Source organism: Temnothorax americanus, unplaced genomic scaffold (genome assembly GCF_048541705.1).
Source record: "Temnothorax americanus isolate GAGA-0224 unplaced genomic scaffold, ASM4854170v1 Scaffold36, whole genome shotgun sequence".
Lineage (NCBI taxonomy): Eukaryota > Metazoa > Arthropoda > Insecta > Hymenoptera > Formicidae > Temnothorax > Temnothorax americanus.
This window is the reverse complement of record NW_027509505.1, coordinates 107061-133605: the sequence shown is the minus strand read 5'-3', so window position 1 is coordinate 133605 and position 26545 is coordinate 107061. Positions and strand designations below refer to the sequence as shown.

Sequence of the window (26545 nt, the reverse complement as noted above, 5' to 3'; positions counted from 1 at the left end):
CGACATTTAAACCTTCGATTCGCGTTCATTAATGCGTGACCGGCGGCCTGGAAACAAATCGATGCAATTTCAGCAGAACGGCTAATTACTGCCGGCCGTTACATTCCGCTGCATAATACTTGTACGATTCTGTTCAAATCGTCAAAATTTTTTCGTCGAAATCACCGTGAACGCGCGAGCGCGCAGTTCCGCTCCGAGAAACAATAAGGTATATAATGCCGCAATTGTGCGAGAATCGAGATACAGAACGGACACGTGTGTGTGTGTGTGTGTGTGTGTGTGTGTCTGAATTTTCTGCGGAGCGTTCGCATTCACGAGTATTTATTGATCAAGACGCGACAAAGTGGTGAGAGAACGTAGGCGTCACCACTATGAAAATTGAGTCACAAACTTCGCGTCTACGTTAAACGCTGTTCGTCTATATGCGACGTCGGGCGTTTGACGATGTCGTAAGCGGTCAGTCGTGACATTATGTCCAGTATATCCAGCTCCCCATTGTTTCCCAAAGCGCAAACAATCCTGTCTTTCGACTCGATTATTAGGACGCGTTGAATGTAACACACGAAATTGAATTTCGTATCGCCTGTCACTTCACTCTGACCCCGTGCTTTAAATATATGCAATCGATGCGAAAAGTTCACGAGTCATTGACTCCTCTCCCACCTCTGCTGCACTTTCCTCCGTCTCACCTATTCTCTTCCTTTCGTTGATGCGTCTGTTCATCTCTTTCTTCATTCTCTGTCTTCCCCGCCCCCTTTTCTTTCCCCCCGTATTTTCTTCAGAGATCCACCATCTTCACTCTCTTCCCTCCCTCTCTCACTCCATCTTTTTCTCTCTTATTGCGGCGGCCGATCTGCCTCGCTCTCCCGTCTCTTGTCCAACCCTTCAACACTTCGCTCGATCGCCATCCTGCTTTATCTCGTCGCGCAGTCTCCCTGTTCTCCTGTCGATCGCTCGAGTCTGCTATTCGTCTTCGAAAAAGCCGTCTCCCTTATCCTCAAGACCGAGAATTACTTCGAACTCGAGCTACGCTCAATGATAGCTCGCTCGTTGGAAACTCACTGCCTAGATTGCAAATTTATTTCTCACGTAATAGATATACAGTATTTAAATCCTTCCGACGAGCGTCGTCGATTAGTGACTACAGGCAAATCGGCTTAATTTAGATAATTTGAGGGCAATCAATCGGACATAAATTCAATCCGTCTAAATACGAGGTGTTGGTTTGTTTTATCGAAAGATTGTCTACAAAATGATGCCCGTTAATAAGGTATAATTATACGAAATGTCCAGAGGAAACGGCGCGTGCCACGAAATAGCGTCTTGACCCTTTTTGCATGTATAAAGTAGTTTCTGTAGTAATGCCAGGAACATAGGAATAGAGATATATCATTACGCTTACTAGGAACACAATTTGTTGTGGAGACATCGAAAGTTGTGAAGAAATAACTCATCCCGAAGCGAAGAATCTTTTTTTTTGCTTCACAAACTTTTCTACTCCACTACTTATAAGACCGTTTCCCAGATCATTCTACGGTTCTTCATTTTAAACAATTATACTCGACTTGCCGTCACGTTCTACTTCCGCTATAGCGGTATATTTTGCTGAGATCGAAGACGACGTTTTCTCGAGAAATATATGTGTTCGCGTCTCAGCCTCAAGTTTACTGTTATTTTTGTGACTTTACAAGAATGACAACGATCGTGACAGTCGTGGCCCCATTTTCTTGGATCCCTTCCTTTCGGGATCCCTCTCTACTGCCAGAAACTTCTTACCAGTCCCTCCAACGATGAAGATAAGCTAGCCGCTGCATATTTCGTAATTGCCGCTCCCGGAACACCGCAGAATAATCCAGTTGTCGACGGCAACCCTTTATTTCACTCCGCAGCATCCGTAAGCTAAAGACCATACTCACTTAAGACTGCGGATAAAAGCGGCGTCATATCATACGAGTTTGAGCCCTCGTTATATGACGCCACTGCGCTATCTAATTTTATAAAAGCAGATGCCGACAGCGGACGGACGTAACGAGCCATCGATGTAATTACATATCGGCCTCCGGCAAATTGCCCAATTATTTGAGGAAACGTCGTTTTACATGTTTATCTATCAGCACAGAAATTACTAGTGTAGGACACGTTAAAGCAGCAATCCATCTTTGCTACATTACTGTCAGATCGTGATATTTTTCAGCAATATTTCAAAGATCCGGACTATTCCGACATCACAAGTCATTAAGGATTCAGGATTACTTGCTTTTAAGAGCAAACATTTCTTCTAATTCGCGTCAGAATTAATTGTAAGTGACGTTTTCTTAATTTTAACGCCACGCCAGAGAACGCTACTGCGATTTCATCTTCCAATTTATATTCGCAAATCCCAAGAGAATTTCTGTAACAATTTTTTTCCCCCGTGGAAATGTTTTGCATAAAATGCATTTCCAGTTGCCCAGTTACGACAACACATTCTACAAAATCAATATTGCTTTATTTGCTGTTGACTGTTTACCTTGCGTTCTAAGCGCCACGTCGTAACTTCGTTGATTTTATCATTGCAGATCCCAGACAAATGTCGAATTCATACCGCCGTTATTAATCCGCATTCCATTGTCGTAATTTTATTGCTGATGGTAATTGGGTATTATTCCGAATGAGAACCTTATGACACATGATATCGCAACAGCCATAATAGATGACCATTTGCAGATGTTAATTATAGTTTCGTACGACTTCACATTGTTTCGCCTACGTAAAATTAGATTTGATATTATCATGGTTGACATTACACATCTTTTGGAACTTCCGGCGGCTTGGGGTCATGAATTTCGACTGTGACGTCGTAATTTGTGTCATAACTCCTTATATAACTAATATCATTTGCTATAATATATAAGGATAAACTGCTTTTTCTTTATTTCTATATTCTCCGTTTTTCTCTCTCCCTTCCTCCTTCCTTCCCCCTCCCCCTCCTCTCTCTCTCTCTCTCTCTCTCTCTCTCTCTCTCTCTCTCTCTCTCTCTCTCTCTCTGATTCTATAATAAAATAATATGATAAAATTAATGAGGGGCTGAACTCTTCCAATGAACTCAATAAATTATCGGAAAATAATGCAGGTTTGATAAATTAATAATTTGGCAGCCAACGAATTGGACCAGATGGTGCAGAAGATGTGTATTGACAAGATTTCAATGTACGTCGCGCCGGAATAAACGCATCACTCGTCGTGTCTGTAACAGAAATGCGATATTTGAAAAGTTTTCATTGATTTAATATTCAACCACGAAACACACTCGCTATTGTGAATTTATTACGCGAAAGCGCATTACGGGCCTCAAACCCAATGTGCTTGGAATTTATAAAATTGGGTGAAATTTATAACATTCTATAATAGAGCTTTAAAAACGAAATATTCACATGATTATACCATGTTAAAAGGTATTTGATCTCAATCTATCTCTGATTAATTTTTTTTATACGTACGAGAAGAATTCTATGTCTGCAGTTTTTGACGAGAATGTCGGAACATTTAACAGCGTGTTAAATTTTCGATGCTAAAAATACGCGAAATGCATTGTAATAAATTAGAAAAATATTTTCGTACGAGGGTCGCATGAAGATTTAAATTTATCGAAATTTTAAATATAGCTCCGCGAGATCTGAAAATTTTGTATTTTTCTTATTCTACTCTAATACGGGACATTTGCCAGTTGTTACATAATTCATTTTATGTAACACGTGCATGGAAAGCGTCCCATTGCGCACGCTACGCGTGCGTGATAGACCACTTTCCACGCACTTGCAACATAAAATAGGGTGTGCAAGTCGTGCGTAAAGATCAAAATTCAAGGGTGCGGAGTTGACGCACGAGCCGAAGGCGAAACCACTGCCAAGGAAACGGGCTTGGAAAAATTAGCGGGGAAAGAAGACCCTGTTGAACTTGACTCTAGTCTGGCACTGTAAGGAGACATGAGAGGTGTAGCATAAGTGGGAGATGGCAACATCGCCGATGAAATACCACTACTTTCATCGTTTTCTTACTTACTCGGTTAGGCGGAGCGCGTGCCCCGGCGGTCACGGTGTTCTAGGCCTCGCCTTCGGCTCGTGCGTCAACTCCGCACCCTTGAATTTTCATCTTACAGCACTTGTTGCACAAATAACTATTCTCGAATACGTTAGTCGAGGGAAAATCCAATTGAACATAGATACACTGTATTTCTAATCACGTATTTGTCGTTAGGGCGCGCTGCCCGAGTTGTTTTTTGTCGGGACAACGGTGTACGAGATTGACTCGAAAGATCAAAAGGGTTTCAGGCCACGCTGTTTGGGAGTACCACGCGCGCGTATTCCGTAGATTGCATTGTTGGCCTCTCGCTCCCCTCCCCTGTCTGTCCCTTTCTTTTTCCGCACTGTTACATCTTGCAAGTATGCGTTTTCCGTTGCCTAAAACAATTACATTGCGCACAAAAGCACAACTGGCTCGGAATAACATAACTGTGCCCTCGGGCACAGGATTCGAAACGGGGAGATTCGTCAGTGCTCGCACCGACGGCGAAAGCTGCGAATTGCAGCGTCAAGCGAGAAACAGTGCAACAAAAGTGCGTTCCATCACGAGCGCGCAAATTAATACTGCTGTCAGTACGATTCTGTCATTTTTCAATTACTTCTAACACTGTGGAATCAGGCATCGATCCGACAGGTATCGTGCTGCGCTATTAGATAATTAATGCACTGTGAGAATGGATAACAGTGATTACTGCACGAAACTTTCAACTCTAAAGACAGTATTAACTTGCCAAATAGTTATTGATCATTTAGGAAACAATTATTTTATTTAAAAAGAAATAATTTTAATTGTAATTTATTAACTTGCGTTAATTAATTGGTGAAAAAAGAACGATTTGCATGATTGCTTAATGATATAAAAATATTTTCAGAATTATTGTCATTCACTGATTGTGTGAGCCAGCTTTAGATTCTCTTACATATTTTTGCGTACTTACGGCGCATTTCCATAACAATAGGCATGTTTGACAATTGAATTTCTGCTTTAATAATCTTGTCTTCGGATATCCGTATAAAAATCTCGGTCGCGAACAGTCATATAAAATCTGCATGAAGAAAGACAGTCGGACGAGGGGCCCGCGAGGCTAATTCATAAGGTTGACATTGATATTAGGGGATGATTAATCTTCCCTGGTTGAAAACGCACGAAGAATGGGAACGCGCGACGTAGACAAAGCCCATTATCGTTCTCACCATCATCCCCGAGATGATGGTACCGCGCTCACAAACTTCAGCGTCTTTCACCGAACGAGAAAAAAGAGAGAGAGAGAGAGAGAGAGAGAGAGCGCAGGACGTATTAGTGATTCGGGCGGGTTAGCACGTCGTATTCCTTTTATCTTTGCGCCCCGCGTCGCGATACCGTCGTAACGACGTTACCACGTTACCGTCTAATGACGCGACACGACTGATACCGTGGTAACGGAAAGAAATCGCGATCAGCGCGATATATCAACGGCGGCGATAAACGACGTGGAAAAGCAAAAATTAAAAACGCGCGCGTTCGCCTCGACACGTTCGGGTCCAGCCGTTTTTATTTTTCTCTCGGAAATACCTGATGCGTCCCATGATCGAGTCCCATGACGGCATTGCCGTACTGCCGTATTGCACACTCGTATTGTTTCGCTCTTTGCGATTTTCGATATTACGCTACCGCAAAAAGCTGCGAGCTAAAATAAAACGAAGAAAAATTTAAAAATGTCAAACGTCCCTTCTCGCGATTTAATTACGCTTTATCTATAATTGTTATTTTGCGCTTACAATTTTACAATTCTACGATTTGCAATTTTTATCTCTGTAAAATAAAACGGATAAAAATGTGAGTCATCCTGCAGATATGTTTAGAGAGAGATTCAGTCGTGACCACTCCTCGAGACGCTTAATCGACTGACGTATCTGTCGTGAGAAAACGATAGATACGTCTGATACGTCGGAATAATAAGATATTTCTACAGCGTGCATGGCATTTGCATTATTTGTGCGCTTTACGTGCGTGACAATATATTCGTAACTCTCCGTTTGCAAGGTGCATTTGAAAAATTTATAATAAATTGCGCGGTTAGTGCGTCAGTCATCGATCACGTGCAATCTGCCGACCTCAACGCTTTCTCATATCTCCCCATAATTTATCTCGGTCCCGTGCAAGATAACTCTTTGATGCAGACAATATGCGAGAAACTGTTATATATACAAATACATCACAGCAATTTCATGATTTTTTTGTTATTGCCATTATCTGGTTAAAAATTTCTCACGATTTCTTCAGCTATAAAAATCAAACGACGTGTCTCTCTCTCAACAATATTTAATATTATATAAACAATACCGTTACTCGCATTACTATATATTGCGCAATTAGAATATTATCACGGTCTTTTAGTGCGCAATTGAATCGCAGCATCGGACAAGGTAAAGCATATCATCGCGTATTGATTTGGCGAACGTTTGTTCGACACCGCCGCGTGCACCATTAAGGAACTGCCTTTGCGCGTTTCGCACCGTCTGACAGTCTCACATGGCGCATATCCGCATTGTCCATCAAGTAAACGTCGCTAGATCGCACCTAACCGCGCACGTCAGAAAATTGTACAGCTTGTCGAGGAGCATACGTATGGCTGTAATCTTAGCGAGCTGGTGATCTATAGCACGCGAGGGAGAACTCTATGGAGACCGCCTAGACGTTCGTGTGTGCCCTCCTCACCTTCCCTCCTGTCTGTTTCGACGATAAATCGTATCGTACATCTCTCCCCGTATCCGACCATAGTCTCGGGCGAAATTTTTCCCAATTTTCCACGCACAAGGGAAAAAAATAATACATATCTTTTCTTTTATCTCGCATCCGTCTTTCACTTTTCCACCCAATGTTTTCCAACGCGGTTAACCGGAAAGTGATACAATCCACATTAGCGTACGCTCTTTGAAATTTTCAAGTCAAGCAGTGCAACTGCAATTTCTGCAGTTCTAAGTCACGTCTCTCGCTTTCTTCTTTTCGTTATGAGAATACTGTGTAAAACAGAGGCGAGAATATTTTACAACTTTATATAGTAGACCTATATTTATATATAGATACTTTATCGTCTTCAGGTCTATTTTACTTTGTACATATACAATGTATATACATGTATGTCGCGGCGAGTTTCAAAGAGGTTGCATGCCATCCATTGTACGTGCAAGTGACACTCGGCGTTGTTGGAAGTTTTGCGAAATAACTCAAGGAAATGCATACACAGGACCTGAGAGCTTTTGCACGTAATGAAACTATGTAGACACTATTCTCAAGTTTTCGTAAGACCGCGGACGGGTCGGACGCGATTTAAGTGAGTTACATCGGTTACAAAATTTCGCCTGTAAACTTGCCCAGTTATGTCGCGAGATTAATTGTACGTGGTTGCGACACAGCTGTAATGATTACAGTTGTTACACTCGATGTCTTTATAATTAATAATTTAGCGTTCGTGGCCGGCGGAGAGAAGCAATTTTATGAAAATAACACGGGTAAACACACGTAATGTAATGGGTTGATAATATCTGCTGCTATATCTACGTCTCGACCGGTTAACGAAATTACGGAACAATTACACAACATTTGTTATTTCCTCTTCTAGCTGCTCATTATGATTTCCACCACTTTGCCCTCTGTTTTCAGTTAACAAGTACACTAAATTAAAATTCATACTGTAATATTAATTAAAGAAATTGGAAGATATCGCTTAATGTCGACTATGTCCGCTTTGCTTCGCACAACAATACGTTTCAGTCTATATAGTCTCAAGATGAACGATCGTCGCAAAACGATCGCGTTTCATATAGAAAAAACAAAAATCCAATCTCTTCCGACGGGGAACCATCGATTTTCCTCATGCGTCCTCGACGATGGATATGTGAATACAGCTAATAAATTGCGATCGAACCAGCTTTAATGCGCAGGAACGTTTCGCTTAATCCCTTAGAACGGACTGCGGAACGGTGTATAAACGAAGACGACATATTTTAGTTTAACCGACCCAATGTTTTAATAACACGCGACACAATTTAAATAAAACTGTGCAAACTTATATTCGCGCTATTTTCCCATTGAAAATATATTTCGTTCCTGTGCGGTTTTCGCGAAAATAAATATTGAAAATATATACAAGATTTCCTGTTATCCCGCTTTTGTAGCCGCTCTGTGACCCACCGGGGAAAAGAAGCTCGGTATATCCCTCAGCCGTAGGAGCTTACTCTCGTTATTTGAAATTTTCTCAGGTATCGCATATTACGTTCTCAAATTGCAGCAAAACTCTACAACGAATAGGATAGCTTTTGCGATGGCCGAGTTACCAATATTACTAATAGATACTTCAGAATTTTGAAATAAATCCGATGACAGAGATTACTTATATAAATTACTTATATATTTGACTAGAACTCCGATATAGCGGTTGTACAAAGGCGCTTCCAACGAGGCAAATATGTGCAACGTGCATTATACTCCGTTGTTATATTCGAGATACATCTCAAATAATTCTACTATATAGTCAATATTTTCCTCCTTCATATTCATCGCCGTATCTGAACTATGAGGCTGCTGAAGATCAGAATCCAGATTAAACGGAAGCCTGGATTAGCGCGTCCTTTCCAGAGTCGTGCTTATTGCCTTACTCATCGGGGTAAAAAAGGATAGTATTGGATCGACCATCCGTGGTAAAGACGTCGTTCGTTAAAAGTCTGATCAACGCCGTCACGTGATAATGATGACAAATATGTTGGTAAAAAAAAAAGAGAAAAAACTGTCACAAAGAGAATACAAATATCTCACATAGCCATGGATTATCGTAATACTTCACAGAACTTGTCTTATTGCTATTTTTGAGAACTCTGCCTTTGTATATTCGTGATCCTGACGCTTTAACCGTTCAAAAAAGCAGAGATTTCTCTTTTAACTTAGCTATAGCGATACTTTAGATCTATATAGGAAAATTTTACTCTTTATATGTTCTATTTAAATAATAACTGCGATTCTGTGATACATATTCGCGTATACGTTTCGGGATTTTTCTTTATACATAGCGCTGCCGCATCTTTTTTCTTTCTCTCTTCTCTAGTTATTTAATATATACTCTCTCTTGTGTGTGTGTGTGTGTGTGTGTGCGTGTGCGTGTGCGTGTGCGTGTGCGTGTGCGTGTGCGTGTGCGTGTGCGTGTGCGTGTGCGTGTGCGTGTGCGTGTGCGTGTGCGTGTGCGTGTGTGTGTGTGTGTGTGTGTGTGTGTGTGTGTGTGTGTGTGTGTGTGAGTTTTACATTTACGTTATGGTAACGACCTTAGAGAGAGCTCACCACAGACTGGTAATAACTTCTTTTATCTTCTTCTCCGTCTTTTCCTTTTCGTTCCGATAAACCGGTAAATTTAATCGCTACAAGCGGAATATTTTGCCAGGAACTTGAGGCAGCCGGCGACGAAAAAGGACGATTGCATGATTGCAAGGCAAGATAACAGCCAACATTATTGCGCTTCATGGATATTCAGGACCGCGCTGTAATCTCTCCATTTGAATATCCGGTCTGTGGCATCTCTCCCGGGCCTGGGGATTGTACCGGGTACAAGGGGCAATCGAGCCACTAATTCGGCACGAGCTCACGTAGACAACTGAATGCGAATGTCGCCCTCCACCACGCGCGATCGTAAAATCCAATTTATAGTGTCGAAGAAGGACATCTTTACGGCACCCGTGTCCTCGTATCAATTTTGGACCAAGTTGGATAAATGAACGGACGCATCGATGTATTTTGTCACGACAGTTATTTATTAGGGGAATTAAAAAGAGGACAGAAAGTGAGATGAGAGTCACTTGAAGTGACATTAGCGAACGAGGGACTCGTCTGAGTTTTATCAGGCAGCGCGTTTCTATATATCTTTGCTTCCGCATCTTGACGAGCTGATCATAACAAGTCTCTTTTCCTCTTTCTCTCTCGTGTTTCTCCCCTCGTTAGTCGACCGGAGAACGCGGTAAATATCATTTACACGTAGCTGTGGGTAGCAGAAATAAAGTTCAGCTACCGAGAAATACCATCGCGTCACGCCTCGTTACTTGAAACTTTGCAAACCCGAGTCGACCGCGCATTAATCGATCGCCTCGACGCCAACATGAGCCGTCTAGAAATTTTCGGAAAGTGATCCACCATTGCGATGAGCTTGAAGGGAAAGGGTTCGATTTCGCGTGTCGAAGCAAAGGTCAACGGTCTCGGGCCTCGGTCGCCCTTCGCGTTTCGCGTTAATCCGCCTTGCCAGCGAGTGCGCGCGTCTGCGCTACTTTGCGAAGCAAAATCGATTAGCTGGATTAAGGTACCTCGTGATTTCGGACACGGCGAACTTCGAAATTGGTATTATACCGCCGGAAGTTGCGGAAAACGGTATTTCCCTCGTGGCCTAAAGTGAATGTAAAGTTTTCGATTCTTTCGAGTTCTTTGGGAGCTTGAAAGGTCGTTATACATGTCGGCTCTCGCCGCTGAACCATCGTGGAACCGCGGTTCGCGGAAATTGCATTTAACGCGTTTGAATTTTTCAAAATTTTACGCATCGTGAATGTACTCAATAAAATTTACTTGATATCTTCGGCAAGGAAACAGATGGTTATTAATAATTGTATCCGTTATCCAACGAGAATCGATATCCCGAGCCATCGGAAAGATACCGAATACCGTCGCTGGTTCAACGGGCAGGGTCAAACCAGCCACGACCGTGCTTCTCTCGTTTGTCGGTGCGGAACGCGGAGCCAAGGAATGCCAGATGAAACACGGAGGGATGAAAAGTAGTTGTCCCGTTGGTTGGTCATTCCGAAACACCAGGGACAGAGTAATGGACTGGCCGCGTTCGGAACGGTATATACGTATGCAGCTAGACAATTCCAGCTAGACAGCCGGCATCGATCGAGGCCAAGTAAGCTCAACGAACGAACTTATTCCCTGATGCCCGACCGCACGGTCAGTCCGTTTCTCTGACGTGCAGAAATAAGCCGGTCACCTCGCAAGGTCTCGCGATCAATCTGCCGCGGAGGCGTTTAAATTCCACGGACTGCGCTTTCTTAGTTTTAAAGGGTCGCGTACTTGTTGAGTCCTTCAATCCGTGAGCTGAAGCAATCTGAGGTAGATAGACTTTCACGAAAGATTCGAAGAGATTAAAGCGAGGTTGCGAGGAGCGTTAAACTTCCTCGGCTCTTGCACCAATTTCAATTAGTTCGTTGGACTTGTTCGTTGTTCTCGTAAGATCATAATTTTATAATTTTAGCAGTACTGGGTATAGAAATACTTTATATAACGGTCGTGAAAAAAAAGTTTGCCGACGAGATTTAATAAATAAACCACGATATTATGTGATAGCGAATTATTGCTTCATTCATCTTGCAGGACTCATCGGCTCTTGCACCAATTTGGAGTTCAGGCTTCGTTATAGGAATTCAAGGCCGCAAGTTTCAGACTCCTTTCTTCCTTCCTTCCTACGAAAGGGCAAACGGGTTAAGTAACGGTCTCAAAGCGAATCGATCTTCCGTTCCATTCTTTACGCCGTTTGATGCAGGCTTCTCTCGTTTTTCTTCTCGATTCCCCGAATTCCATTCCGTACAAATAACTGCCGCCGTCCGATAAAATGTGACTGCCATATAATCTTTTAATTGCTGCACGTTCTTCTGGTGAACCCTTTCTTTATTCTGGATGACAGACGAAATTGCTTTATGGTTCGAATATATTGTAATTTAATCGCAGATCGGAATCACACAATTGTAAAATAACTTAAATCTCTCAAAACGATTTAAATTAATCGTTTGGTTGTTGTCGCTACCTTTGAACCGCGCAAATCTACCTGTCGATATTGTCCGTACTGTTGCAATAACTACAAATAATATTTGTTAAGAAAATATTGCAATCACAGTTATTCCTCTCGTTAGATGCATATATAAATAGAGGGAATCAACATGCAAACGACTTTCGGTATATCGACAACACGCGGATGAAAATTTGGCAGCTGCACCACCGATCCGCGTCGCGGACGCATTGATTGAATTCATTGCAAGAACGTAGAATATTCAGCCGTGCACAGATACCGACACCAACCCGTAACACTTCGATCAAGTGGACGAACCACTTTGTCATGCTGGATTATTTGAAAGTTTCAACATCCCTCGGCCAAACCACCGTGGCGAAAGCTCGCTTTAATCCCGTTCTCGTTAGCGGCAAGAAATTAATTAATGATGTTTATGAATAGGATATAACAGCAACCCACGACGCGAACAGTACCGCTAAAGGGTTTCACCGCACAAAAAGCCCACGCTTTACGTCGATAATACCTAAATGGGTTCAAACATTGAAGCACCGTTACCAATAATAGCGAGTCTGTATTCGCGATCAGTATTCGTTAGTCTCATAAGAATAATTAACAAATATTGAATTTTCGCCACCGCGAATCTTGATCCATTATGCATCCCGTTTGAAACTATCCGTGTAATCATGATGAGAAGTGTGACAATTAATCCAATATGTATACGCGTAATGCAATCTCACGTAATGTGTCCTCGGCAGGATACGCCTAACTGTATCTATGCGTCTTAGGAGAATACGTGAATTCGGCTCGCGTGTGTCGCAATCGTTGCTAAATCGTGGAATAATTAGGAATCGAGGGTACTTGTTGGCCCGCGGCACATTTCGCCCGCCGCTCGTATCTCGCATTAGTAATTCGCGTCGCTAACAGATGAACTTCGCGCCACGAAGATATGAGCACGCAGCAGTTCAGAACACGTCTAACGTCGTGCACGCGCGTAGGCGACCTTGGGTCTATATACCGATAAAATTAATTGCGCCCATACATCGTCGAGATAAAATATGTTGTACCATTTGCGCGGCAAAAGTGCCGATGCAATGCGAGACAAAACATTCCGACTTGTTGAAAGAGTCACATGTTACCGTTATGCGTTGGAACTTTTACGTATAATAGCTGCAAGGTCACGCGTGATAATTAATTCGTGATTAATGCACCTCCGTTTCGTCCGCCGCACTGCACCGTTTGAAACACGAGCGCCTTATTTGCGTTGAGTTTCGCACAAGCCGAGAATGCGGTAGAATATCCAATTTAGAGTTTAATTTAAATGGTGGATGCGCCAAATTTTATGACTCACGTGAAATGATTGGAACGCGCGAAATATTTGTTCAAATAATCGCTTCTGCCGTTAATTTGTCGTTGAATAGTTTCTATTCTATAATATAAATGGTTTTCTGCACGAGCTGCGCAAAATGACTCGACCAAAAAGTTTAATTTTAGAACTTTTCTGGTCAGACATTCGGTGGATTCGAATGCAAATAAAACCTTAAGCATAAAAAATTGGTTCTCTTATCACATATACATACATTTCTTTGGCTTTACGATTTTAAAATGAATTCAAAAGCAATTGTCGCGATTGGAAATCGGCCAAGGATGCAAATCAGAGATTATCCCGATTTCCCGGGGGGGTGAAACCCGATCGATTTTTCTAATCGATTTTTCTAATTGCGATAGAGGCTACGGCTAACCGGAGGCATACGGGGAAAAATTGTCCCCGCTCTGGGCTAAAGTTTAAATCACTATTTTATAAAGGGAAAAGTTTTTCTCTGGTTTAAAGCGCGGCGACGAGAAATCTCGAGAAGAACAAAGGGAAAGGGGGAAACACTCCAAGGAGCATTTTCAAAAGAAAGTTCTTGCGTCAAGATACAATGCGAGGGAAGGGGAATCTCGAGAATGTCGTTCCTCTAATATAGTCTCTTTTCCAGGAAATTCGAGATTCTTTGATCATTCTCTTAAAAGAAGCGTATTCAAATTTCGATCTTTAATTAGGAGCACGAAATAAGCAATGTTGATTCACCTGACTCTCTTGAAGATCTCTCCGAACATCGCTTTTCATTACATTAGCCGTTTAACTAGATCCAAGAATTGTTATGCGACAATACGACGTGCGAATTGGATTACTTAAGTCCGTTTTATCTAATCTAACGACACGACATTATAAGGCTTATTGTTACGCTACGAGCTTTCGAAATATCCTGAAGGGACGAATCCTGCCGCCGGCTTTAATTTAATTTAGCGCTCCAATTAACGCTACCAGGTGCGTTGTTTAGTGTCTTGCAGTGTACTCGAGCCGTTGGATAATCTTCTTTCGGCCTTAACTCTCGAGTAACCGCGTGTGGTTTAATGAACCGGTGTACGTTTCAGACAGAACGCGTTAAATCTACAAATTCCTCCGGTCCGCAGAGCACCGCGTCGGACGTCAATTTTAGTAAAGCACTGCAACGTCAATTTTAATAAAATGATTGCACCAATTAGCAGTTACGAGGAAAGCTTTTTCCAGGAATCTTGCTCTAAAATAAACTTCACAATGCTTACGCCGCGTTTGTCCAGAGATTAATTCATAACTCCACTTGATAATAGTTTTGCCGCCTCCTGTATCAGCCGAGTAGTCATAAACCACCGACCGGAAGTCGGGGCACACCGACGTGTGCACAAACCCTCTTGTAGTACATGGACTTCGTATTACGAGCGCTCGTACTATACTTTCAAATGCGAGCTTAATAAAATGTAATTGTATAGGATTATATTTAGTTGAGAGTTCCACGATCGCGATGCTAATTGAAAGAGCGTTGATCTCACCGAATATAACCGCGAATATGTCCAGATTGCGTTTGAAATCGTTTGACAAGTATATAGCATAGTGACACGTAATACATCGCTTCTCCCTTCCGATGCAAGAATTAATCGACAATTGATAAACAGTGGTACTTCTATATGGCTTTCGTACCGAGTCAGCCGCCATTCATGGAGTTCTCCAACCGGAAGTGGAAGCCGGTCAGTACGTGCGGCCTGGTTTCTCGCATCGGCTGCAATCACATGTGCACGTGAATGCTTCTATAAGCGCGTCGTTACTCGAGCGCCCACGACGCGACGTGCCGGCACAGAAATTTCGTCGAAAGGCGCGCCAACAGGCTCTTTACCACCAGGAAGCGCATACGGGAAACGGGAATGACCCTGTTGTGCTAACTAATGAAACTGCTACTCGGAGCGACGGCACGCGCTTATCTCGGAGTTCCGGTCGCTCGATTGGCTGAGCGCTTACAATGACGTTCCGCTTTGGGGTTGTACGCCGCGGTCTCTGAAAATACGCCGAGGAAACGTGCCTTGATTAGTGCTTTATATCCTGCGAAATTAGACAAGCGCGCTGGGAAGAAAGGGGATATTGTTTTATTTAAAAAAAATTTCTTTTTAACAAAAGAATTCTATTCTGTCTCCGGTTTATAACGAGACAGGTCTTGTCTGTAGTCAATGTGTAGTGTCATCATACAATGCTGTTATGTAGAAAGAACTAACTTTACATTTAACGTCAATTCCTACAAGATCGTTTATAGTGTAAATACAATGACGTACCGCCGGGAACTTTAAGTTTTATCACTTTCCGTCTTCCTCGTTACATTGTTTATTAAACGGCATTGTCCCAATTAGTCCGCTCTTAGAACAAGGACAAACCAAAGCAGGTGACGCGTGGCGAGATTGTTCGGCTGGCAATCTGGCAACGCGAAACTTTCCACTTGTTTCTATGCGAAATACATGGATGGTTTCCCCAATCCCGGGATTTCGGCATCTCGGAACCGCCACCAGCCGTCCGACTATTTTGTCCTCGATGCCGGGAAAGTTTCCTCGCGTGCTTTCTTCCACCGCGGTTTCGACCGGACGGCAAAATATTCAGTAATTTCACGGAGGCCGCGGTCCCGCAGAAGTTTTGCGGATTTAAACTTCGCGTGGAGACTACCGAATGCACCTGCGAGATGAGGGTTTTAACTAAGATCGCATTAAGTAGGCAATTGTATCTCACGTGAACAGAGACGAGAGGCAGCCACTGGGACGTGAGCGATGTCCTTCACCTTTCGCCCTTTTTTTTTCCTCATCCTTCGTGTGCAGTTACGTCCTTTCTATACGCCTGTTCTAACAAGCAAACAACCCACTTGTGTAGGAAATGGGACACGTGTCGCGACAACACATGTACACTGTGCATAAATGCACATTGCGCAAACAATATTTACTCTTCGCTCATTTGCACGTCTGGTGGAATAATTGGACAATAGTTTATGGTTTCCGCGTTATGCATTTTGATGACTCAACCGCGATGTCTCATACGTTCTCTAAAAGATCGGAAACTGAAGTCTCTGCCCGCGAATAATTTATGCTCATTTGAATAATTTATCCATCTGAATCGAGTCGGCACGATTGAATAACACATGCATTCAACGTCGCGAAAGGTCTTTAAAGAATTAAAGAAGGTTCAAGTACCGTCAAGTCTCCAAAACATTTTCGATCGTAGTTGAATAGCGACAGAAGTGAACGTCACGGTGAGTTCTAATTTCTTTTCTGGGCACACCGACCATTATAGGATATTGATTTATAATATAGTAAAGGAATTACGAAGGATTCGCTCGAAATTATCTTTAAGCCCAAGAAAAAAGTAGAGTATAAATTCGATTCGAGTCGTCTTCAGGGATGCTTTTAAGGAAACGACGGCATATATAGGGTGTATGCTTCATTTACGACGAAGCTCGACTAATTACGAAGCACAGCTTGATCGACTCTCTCGGCTCGTCTTCGCTCGTGGAAGCTGTTAAATTCGATATTCCGTCACTAAATAAAACGACGATCAGTCCTCCCTTCACGCATATACCCACATACACATACAAGTCGCTCGATACTTACTTACTCGACCTGATATCGATAATGAATTAATTTAACACTTTGTTCGACGCGACTAAAAGGACGAGACCTATCTATACCCCGAGTATAAGCAATTTTACTGAAACTTTTGGACAGGGGTTGCTTTTCGCCGTGAGTTACGGCCCTCGAAATTTCGTGACTCCGTTGATACACCCGGTTGTCTCGGTAACCCCGTCGTTGACTTCGAAATACTCTCTCGAAAATTATTGTTAGACGTCGACCCGATTCGGAAATTCGAATGCCGCGGTTTTCGCTGGCGGATCAATACCGCCGCGGAGAAGCGGAGAGACTGGCTGGCTACCTCTCGCGCGTTGGACATTTTACATATTCTTGCCGCGGCGACAGACTACGTAGGACGTAGAAATAAAAGGCAATTTTAACGCAATTTTCCGATATTTCATTTATCGAACAAGTAAAATCAGAGCAGCCGTAATGCTACGCGCGTGTACAAGTTGCGTCGCGTGTTGCATTGTTATATCTGCTCGTTATGATGGATGGATGAAGGAAGAAAAGAAAAGAGCAGCTGATCGCAGATCGGAAATCTCCGATTTATGTAGCAAATTTTCCGAACGACGCGATTTGAAAGGCAACGATTCTTTACGATATCCGCGCGTATCCGGCCGATCGCAAGGATGGGCGGCCCAGGGCTATCGGATCGAATTGACATAAAAAGGACTCACGAGAGACGAATTTGAGAGTGCACGACACGGGAGATTTGATATGGGAGGACATTTTATACGGATGCTATTTTGCTCTCGGTTCGAAGAATTTCGCGTATCGATCCGTGTCGCGAATTACCGTTCGTATCGGACAACGATACCTGTACTTGAAGGTAACCACTATCCAGTGATGATTGCCTCCAGCGCCTTCTCGCTGGTATCTAACGATTTTTCCGCAAGCGGTCGCGGTCGATGTAATGAGCGGCTGTTATTAAGCTCTCTTTAATCATCTATGGGCTATGTGAGATCGCGTGCTTAAGTGCGTGTACGGCCGTACAGACACAGCCATCGCGTCATTTATCGCAAACTGGGGATTTCAGGGTTGCACGCCTCCGTGAGCAATTGTGCTTCCACGTTTTTAACCCTGCCGCTTCTTCTCCCGATGTTAACGTGCCACGAAAAGCCATCTCGAGTAAAATTGGAATTGAAATTATTCGAAACTACGCCTTTACATTGCAGTCCATACACTTCGAACACTTCGTGTTTATTTAGCAATTTTTAACTTTACCTGAAACTTTTCTATCAAAAAAAATTAAAAAATATTAAATATGAAGATGTGCGCGTTAGTTTGTTTAACTTTGACGGTTACGAGGGACGGTTTTCTCGACGATGGTTTTCAGTTTATTTTATAGCACAAGTACTGACATCGCGTATTTAATTTGAGGACAAACGTAACGAGCATATTGACGTAAAATATAATATTCCCCCTCCCGTGTCTCCGATCCCGATGAAAAAACTCCTTGATTCTTTTCCCGCAGGGGGGATGCCGACCCTCCCCAACCACTTTTTTACTCCTAGAAGTGTCACCTATCTATCCATTGATCCACTTCATTTGCATCCTTACAACCTTATTTTCAAGCAATCGATATCGGGCAAAAAGTGAAAAAATACGACGCGGTTTTTTTATCTTTTTAACATAATGACGAAAATTAAATTGTTATTTTTATTAATTGCTGCAAATTTATATTTTACATTTCTGTTAGACAGTATTGAGAGCCGGAAAAGGGAATTTTGTTGAATAATTTCCAGATACGTATAACTAAATATATATGTATAATTATTATGTATTAAAATATTTTTATTTTCATGAAAGGACATCGATGTTAATATATATATATCGCGAGATTAAAGCACGAATTTTTAAAATAATCGAGAGGAGTATAAGTTAATTATGTTATAATTGAAACTATGAATAAAAATGCACTTATTAACATCCATTTTTCAATTAATTTAATTTCCATAACAATACTGTTATACGTAGAATTTTATTGCCAGAATAGTAAGCCATGAGACAGGGATTTACAATTTAGCCGCGTTTTGATCTTTTTTAAATTAAGTGTCCGATTATATACGGTGGTAAAAATCGATAACTCGATAGCAAAAGGCAGTTACCGATTGACAATGCGAAGTAACGATTATCTCTTTCCCGTAAATGTGCCTCGTTTATTCGAATATCTGCCATGATTTGCTTGTCCGAATACTGCTAGCAGCGACAGGATCGCATAGCATCGTTAAACTCTTAGACAGTTCCTTGTTATTTAGTCGCGATAATGATACACGACACGCAGTTACAACGTTTAGAAAAAATCTCCCTGAGGCTCTAATCTTGAGAGAAACTTTTTTGACGCAAACACGCCGATGTCGTGGATTTACTGGAGCGGGGTCGGATCCATTGCGCATATCATCCGATTTAAGGAGAGAGGGTGAGCAAACGATAAACAACGTGAGAAGAAAATTGAGGGAAAGATTGTCGGACGATGTTATTTCTTTCGGATAGCGATAACTTGGAAATCAAGTGACTGGTCGATCTCATTTGACGCGAGGTGTTAGGTTGACATTTGTATGAATGAAAATCTACAATGAAGTGGGCTCAGTGAACCGGGTAGTTCCGCGCACAATTCCGCTCACTCTCCGCCTCTTACCCTCTCTCAACCCCCTTAACCTCGGAGGACGCTTTCGGTGAACGAGAATTTCAGTCAACCGACGCAGAACTGTCGATTCAAGACGAATGTGGAGAGAGAGTGAGAAAGAGAGAGAGAGAGAGAGAGAGAGAGAGAGAGAGAGAAGAAAGAGACAGACAATCGTACAAACAGCGAAAGCGTCTTTTGATCTGAAAGAGAAATTGTCGGAAATAAAATTTAAAAATGAGCAGTATTCAGTGAGGCACAGCTGTTTAGCGGGAGGGACAAATATCAGATAAGGCGAAGAGTTACTGGAAGAAGACAAGACTACGATAAATATCGAATTCCGATATAGGGAAAGAGGGAGAGAAAGAGAGAGAGAGAGAGAGGAAGTTAGATTTGCACACGGTTTTGGAGGGTTGCTGGCGAATATTGATCCTCGACGCGCGGGAGTGAAAACTGGGCCTGGAAACCCTGCGGGCTGCGAGATCCGCCTGCCCTTTGCGTTGTTGGTTATAATGCGGTTCATCAACGTGAGCGAAATTCGAAACGTCGCGGAAAATGCTCGCTACGCGAGCACCGCAAGTGTTGTAATACAAATCGTCCATCATGATTATCGTATTATTGACGAGCTGGTAGATGCGTGTACGCGACGTAAAGCACGCAACCCGCGCGGTGTTATTGTCAATCTAATTATGCGCGTACGCGGACAGATCACGAGAGTATGATTGACATGCGATACATATACACAACGCGGTCCCCAAAGAACACCAGTTTGCGGAAACTTGACCACCGCAAAAACAAAGTTAATATTCCTCATCAGATGAGTGCTCGCCAGACGACGAAGACTGGGTTATCTTCGCTGGAACTTTAAAGCGTACCTGCGGTTCAAGTTAATCTATCATACACCGCGAACGGATGCAGTAACAAAATAATACGCGAATTAAATATATATATATATATATATATATATATAGAATGTCGATATTTAATAAATAGATGCACATAGGAAATATATATTATCTCAACAACTCGGTAATTGCATAATAGTGATATAACATCTAAGTTTTCATATCGTTTAAAAATGTGCTACAATTATACTCATTGATCTTTATAACGATTACATAATCCTGTTATTTAACATCACGCGTTTGACATAAATTTTTTTAATATAAATTTTTATAGGGATATATTATTTTACCCTATCTGCTGTTTTCAATATACATTGCAGTTTGCGATAACAATTCTAAGGCCGACCTTTAAATCGTTATTTTTCAACAAAATTCTTAGAAACACGGGGTCCACCAAAAAGTTCGATTTCCCAATACGATTCGGTTAGCACGACAAAAGGAAAAACTTGCGACATAGCGGTAGAGTTGTTCAAACTTCGAACTTCACTGGATCGTGAACGGCTCGACGGTGTCCCGATGAAAAATGTATCTCCGAAAAAAAAGCAAGTACCTCGATCACACGCTCTCGTGGGGGATATTTCTTACATAACTTCGCTTCTCAAACGTCACAGCTTACGAAAGAAGTTTTACGAATATCGCGAAGAAAATTATTCCTCATTTAGAGATTTAATATTAGATTTAGTTTACTATTAGATTAATATTAGATAGTTCGGTCGCGATATTATTACAAGCAAGCCAATGCGGGGGCAATAGAAATGGCGTACTCTGGAATAACGTAGAGATCTAATAATCTAATAACAAGGAATCCCCTATGAACGTAAGAATACAATTCAGAGCAATTGCTTCTTAAAATAAATTACATTCGAGACTCAAATGCTCGAACGTTATTGCCCACAGCATCAGGAACATATCTCCACCTGCCAGAACCTGGCTTTTTCAATTTACCGACAATATACGCGCAACATCCGTACAGAATCGAATTCCATTTTTACGTCTGTCGCCATACTCCTTCGGAAACGTTTGGATCGTTTCGCTCTTCCTTGCTTCTCAGAGGGTGTCGCTGTTGCAAAGCAACTCATTTTTCCCATATAGTGTCAGGAGGATAATCTCGCGGCCAACTTGCTGGTAGAGCAGAGGCTTCTTCGAAAGAGACCAGCAGAAATATAAGAAAATATCATCTAGAATGGCTATTGTCCTGAAAAGTAGAAATTATTACGCAATATTGCTCGCAGCATAATAAAACATATTATCTTACATCAATGTCCGGGTTTACCTTCATTAAGTGAGTACGGTAAATGTTTTGTTTCACGTATGGAAGTCATGCGCGCGGTTTACAAGCAAAATCCAATTCCATCTTACCATGGGGTTCTTACCCCCTCTTTGAGAAATGAGATCTCGCGAAAGAAGAAGAAGCCACGTAAATCCGCTTCTAATGGTCTCGGGTGTATTTTATGCGTCCGTGAGAACGGCGATGCCCGTTTTATTGGGTTTGAGTGAAACCAACTTAAAAATTTAGAGAGAAAGAGAGAGAGAGAGAGACTGATTCTCGAACGCGTCGATGAAGTCAGAGGCTGAAAAATCTCATGAATTATCAACCTCTCAAAAATTGACTGTTCAATTAACGGAACGGATGTCAATAACGGTACAAATAGAGATAACGGAAATAGATACGGTCGCAGGAAATTCGCCGCGATTTCCAATAATGAAGACACACTATAGGTGAATTTTGCTTGAATCCCGTCAAATGTATGATAAAGTACGATTCGCACGGCCCGATCTTCGCGTAATTCGAATATTTTTGAACGCTAATACACGCGAACGACTATTTCGGGATTATCGACGATACTCCTCAGATGCCATGAAACACCAGACCACGTTTGCACTCGGCGAGGCCATTAAACTTTAGAAACGGGCATAAATATCTTCGAATACACGACACCGTACAGCGCATTTTGTTGCTCACTCGGATTAATTATTGACCGGGCCCAGCTGGCTCTTCGATAGTTCCCAGCTGGTTATTCGTTTTTTTACAATGGCGGGTCGTTTATGTAAACTTTGAGCAAGAACGATATTGATATACATATATATCTATACATGTATCTATAGCGGCGAGACCGGCGCGAGTTGTTTCCAAAGACCATAATGCCTTTTCCACGACGCGGTTTATCGGGTACATAAACTGAATTGTGCCGGGTAACCACAATATATTGCACGTTATGACGCATCTTGTAAATCCGTAGTGCGACAATATGCGCGGGCAAACCCCTAAAATTTAATAAAAGAGATACGTTATGGCGCCTTTATGGCATAGAACATTCACAGGCTTGTTTGCAGGACATTTACGGAACAATTGCTTGTTTTTACTTTTATTGGGAGTGTAGACTAATTTATAGTTGTTTATAACAATATAAACAACTATAAACAACATTTCATTATCATTATGCTAATATCTTATTTTTGATCACGTTTAAATACATGAAAGTCCGTTGCGACGTTACACGCAGTGAATAGAATATATCGTAGAAACTTACTGTAGCTTAAATATGGAAATAAATATAATTGAGTATCGTGTCCATTGTCTTTCGGCTTATACTTTAAATGTCTCGTATTACGTCGAAATTGCGTTTCTATTCGCCAATGAACGTATTTTGAAACTTTACGCGATGGTTTTGTTCAACAGAAAATTCACGAATGAACGATGACGACAATTTAAGCGCAATATTCGCTACACATCGACGTAATAATGCAGATTAATTCTTTTGTCTTGCCGCAGCAAGATCGCCGGCCCGGCAAAATTACCGAGCGGTTTCTGCCGAGCAAGAATGGTTTTATGACAATTAATAATACTAACAGCGAGAAAGAGAAAGACCTGTTGCTTGATAAATTTAGCCTATCTGCGTGAGACATTATCTCGAAAAACTAACTTCTGCAGCATCGTATAAATTTCGTAGTTGACCCTGCCATCTGTGAGAAGTCGTTTTCTCCCCGTCTAGGATGGGATTAAGCGGTATCTCTCCCGTATCCCATTTCCGGCGCAGCCTTCGACCTATGTATAGGTCTTCTTAGGATAGAATAAAAAGATACGCGAAAGAAGGCTCGAGTAAAAACAACCGTACATCGTGATCGTTAGATGTAATTATTGTCGTATTTATTCTCTTTTATTTTTGCGCGAATTATATATCAAAGCATCTGTTGATTTTTTATTAGGACACATATACTACACATATAACATACGCACACATATAATATTACGCAACATCATGAACATTGTATCAAGTACTCACGGTAACGATAATTAATGTCGTTCAAAGAAATTGCACTTTCCTTTTTTTCTACTTCCAAACTATCGTTCGGGACGAAACTGCAATAAAGGAGAAAGAGTATAGTTTCTTTGCGCGTTGTACGAGGTTAATGTTTCCGATGTCGTAATCATCTTGCTGGAACGTTTGTGAAACTGCATATTGCATGTGTTGCACAGAAAGTGGTTCACCAAAAACTACATTAATGTATGACTTTACAGATACGTCTTTCTCGTGTCATCTTGAAAACTACAAGAATAATTTACGCTCTTTTTTTTGTCACGGAAATCTCAAGAGGAAAATTACCTGGGAAAGTACCTTAGCAGCAACTATGTCGCGATGAAATTGAAAATTAAAATTTATGATCGCATTAAACTGCATATAGCGAATAGCGACATGCCACGCAAGTGGCAACTCCCCGAAGTTTCACAACAATACAAGTAATTACACGAGCAACTAGTTTTCTTTCTTATCTTAATGCGCTCGAATGCTCTCTCTCTCTCTCTCTCTCTCTCTCTCTCTCTCTCTCTCTCTCTCTCTCTCTCTCTCTCTCTCTCTCTCTCTCTCTCTCTCTCTCTCTCTCTCTCTCTCTCTCTCTCTCTCTCTCCCCCTCTCGAGTTCCGTGCGCGCAATTTTCAAAGGGATATTTTTCTCCATAAACATGTGATGCACATATAAGAAAATCTCCGGTGATAAACTGCTAAATCCCGCAGGGTTGTCCCATTTTTCGCTATACATGACGTGTTGTGAAATTATCTGGGCCCCCCTTTTAACAAGATTATGGTCTTTTACGCTATCCAGAAGCGGCCGAGCGATGGTTTTTCCCTAACGGGAGAAACCGGGTTTTACCCGGTTAAAAGTGTTTTACGTTATTTTTCGTTGGAAATTTTTCGTGTCGCATATAAGTGAGCTCTTCTACAAATCACCCTAAAACACTACTTACGATACCGTACACCGTGGGAGCATAAATAAATCATTACGCTATTTTACAGAATATAAGAGCATATAAATTTCTACGATTTTCGTATAAAAAAGCGGACAAGGATTTTTGTGAGATTTATGAGGTAAGCCAAATTTGTGGGAAAAAAAAACATTAGACGCTCGAAAAATTCACAAATTTTCTATAGACCGAAGAATATCCTTTTTACGTGTAAAGTATAATAAATTTCTACCCTCGCCACTAGCTGACATTTTATCTACTTTGTCGGCGGGCCCGTATCAAAATCCTCTTTAAAAGTAAAAAAATTCCATGCAATGGAAGCTTCAAGAGGTACAAAAAATACAAATCCAATCGCACAAGCGAACGTATCAATTTACGATCAAGTGATATTCATCTTCGATAAAAACAGTCTACATATCGGGATGATTTTGCGTATAAAATCTATTCAACGAACATCAGATAATCGATACATGGCGTGACTTGTTGCATCGAAATACTCGATTTCCGACAGACTTTCCGTCGCCAATCCACCGCGGACTTCCGTTCTTAATTAATTACGAAGCGGCTTAAGTCGGCTTAAAGTAAAATCTGAAATAGTTGGGAAACGGAGATTCGTTTTACTGCCGCGTCGTATCTCACTTTTCACTCACTTTCACGGGGAATATACAATAGAAAGCACCAAAGGAAGCAACTTCGTCGACGACGGTTGATATCGAACGACACTTATCGTGTTAGTAATGATCGTCTTGTTACGTGATGAAAAATAGAAAGTCTACGGTAGAACTATCGGTAAGAATTAACCGCCCACTATATTACGCGAATAGTAATCTCTGTGACACGGATATAGCACAATAAACATTCCAGTTGATACGTAGTTTATAGATAGTAGATCGATAATCATTTGGCTTTACTGTGTTTACATGCCATCAGCTATCTGCAATTGATATCGTAAAGACGTAGAGCCACAGCACGAGCGGGAATAAAAATAACTTGCCCATAAAGAAACGTTTTATACTCCGGGCCGTCACGTAAATAACCGCTGCATATTAATAGCTATTAATTGTGCGATTAACGATGATAATTTTGCACCGTTATCCTGCACGTAGCGCGTGCAGGAGGGCGCGTTACAAGGGAGCGATATATTAAAACGAGACATATACGGCGTATCTTATTTTCTGTCTGCCGACATTCAAAGAAACGCGGCGAGGGGAAATATTTGCGAACGCGGGAGGAATCTTCCACGAGTTGAATTCTCGCAATAGCGATATAACCGTACGCCCCTTTTGTGATGCAACTCATGAATGCCCATTTTGACCCGGCGAGGAATCTGCCTGCGGTATACATACATCCATAGTGCAATATCGTCGTGGCGGTATTCTTTTCTGCGGCCCGTGACAGCTCGCTTAACCGGAAGGAAGCCGATAGGAAGCTAGCAGCACGTGAAACGATGGAGCTAGATTCTCGAGTGTAAAATATAAAAAGGGCACGGGTGATAAACGCACGTGCCGCTTAATATACGATCGTAAATAGCGAGCCACGATCTTGAAATTCGAGATAATTCATCTTAACAAAGTAAAGTGTCACGCGATATTTTAAATCACGACAGTTACGTCTCATGTCATTTTTATGGCGTTTGTCGACACGCAGGGTTAACATTGTAACACTTTTCAATTGAAGAAAGGTTAAAGGTTCAGAATACGTTATTCTAAGCTGGTATTTCTTGATTTAATATGTATTAAAATGACAGTCGGTCGAATAAATTTTACATTACGATACATCACTTAAATCGACGGTTTACGATGATATTGCTTTTCGTCAATTATTAGGAAAAATTAACGTAAAATTTTAACGTAAAATTCAAGGTTTATTTAAGTACGCGTCTTTTTGTTTCAACGTCCTGTACAATGCACGCGAAATTAGGTTAACGACTTTTAAGATTGCACGATCATTTCGGGTAGCTTTAAGCGA

The 26545-nt window shown here is 41.7% G+C and overlaps 1 protein-coding gene across 6 annotated transcripts in view; it reads left to right on the top strand.

The window, feature by feature from the left end:
* The window catches only part of Unc-13 (protein unc13 homolog), a 92180-nt gene that overhangs the window by 5469 nt on the left and 60166 nt on the right, over positions 1-26545 (top strand). The window lies entirely within an intron of this gene.